Below are 1,259 nucleotides of genomic sequence, written 5' to 3'. Positions count from 1 at the left end.
CCTTTGATGATAGCTGAAACGAGAAAGAAAAACATATTCATTAAGTAAAGTAGTGTTAGTTTGCTTTAGTAAAAAAGTGCAAATTCATCAAAATGAGTAAAAAAATGAAAACAGTGAAAGTGAGAATGAGAATTTGACAATTGGTTAAGACAATTTACATGTGTTTAAACACATGAAGTATTGGAAAACATCCCAAGATCTATTGGGTGAGCCGGGGGAAAAGGGAAAAAGGGGGGGGGGGCTGCTAAAATGAAAAAAAAAAATAAGACACAGTGAAGTTCATGAGTCCAAAATCAAAAATAATCATAATGGCTCGATTTCTCAAAAATATAGTCCCCCCCATCCACGCGGGCCCCCTTGCTCATCCATCTCCTCTTGTTTCCTGATCCACTCTGACCCGTCAACGCCCGCCGCCCGAGCCGGGGCCGAGGCAAACCCGATTTCATTTTCCTCCAGGGAGTCTTATGCGCCGCTGCTGCCGCCTCCATTCCTCACCCCCCCCCCCCTCTCGCCCTGCCAGGCTCCCCTTTCCCCGCTCGCCGGCGGGGCAGACATACAGCACAGCAGCAGTCCAGGGCGCGCAATTTGCTTGTGGCGCGAGGCCGGCTTGCGGGGGCGGCGGGGGCGGCCGGACGGGCAACTTTCCGCCAGGGCGGCAGACGTTTTCTGTGAGTGAGAGCCTCACCGCCACCTCCCGTCAACTACTCGGGGGGATCGTGCACAAAGTCTGTGCAACTCTTTATATTGGCGAGCTATATGGCTGGCGCATTACTGTAAACTTCTATTGTAGCCTCCTGTTTGCATGCCAATATTTTGGCGTTCCTTTCATGAATGCCAAATCTTGAGGCCACCTATTTGCATGCCAAAAATAGATGGCTTGCGCGGAGGCCTCAGAGTTTACATCGGAGCCAAGGTCATGGCAACAATTTAGTCGTGAAATACGTATAAAAGTCCGTACCCCACCCCCCAAAGAAAAGTATGAGGAACGTAATGTCTTCCTTTAAAATAAAATACAGAAGATCTAGTTTGTGTGCGGTCCCTTGCAGCCGCTGCGCCGGAGAGAGGGGGGGGGGGGCGGTCGACACGGGCCGAACAATATTAAAGCAAAACTTTCCAGCAGTCCGGGCACTACTCGTCTGGACGCGCGGTCTGCAGGGGGGCTTGAGCCTGCAACAGCCTGTACGGCGCCGAACTCGCTCGCTCGTGCAAGCCGGCCCTCAGAGTCATCCTGAACAGGAACAAGACAAATTAGAGTGCCG

General features: G+C 51.5%; 1 protein-coding gene and 1 long non-coding RNA gene across 2 annotated transcripts in view; one reads left to right on the top strand and one right to left on the bottom strand.

Moving 5' to 3' along the window:
* Nucleotides 1-1,259, top strand: part of LOC127749177 (actin-binding protein WASF1-like) — a 62,798-nt gene that overhangs the window by 27,614 nt on the left and 33,925 nt on the right. The window lies entirely within an intron of this gene.
* LOC127749170 (uncharacterized) overlaps nucleotides 1-1,259 on the bottom strand; it is a 3,999-nt gene continuing 2,740 nt past the window's right edge. Inside the window, exon 3 of the long non-coding RNA XR_008011002.1 lies at nucleotides 1-13. This is a non-coding gene — a long non-coding RNA (uncharacterized LOC127749170). The remainder of the gene's footprint in view (nucleotides 14-1,259) is intronic.

This window comes from Frankliniella occidentalis, unplaced genomic scaffold, assembly GCF_000697945.3.
Source record: "Frankliniella occidentalis isolate FOCC.00 unplaced genomic scaffold, Focc_3.1 Scaffold37, whole genome shotgun sequence".
Classification (NCBI taxonomy): Eukaryota; Metazoa; Arthropoda; class Insecta; order Thysanoptera; family Thripidae; genus Frankliniella; species Frankliniella occidentalis.
This window is presented reverse-complemented; position numbering and strand designations above follow the sequence as displayed.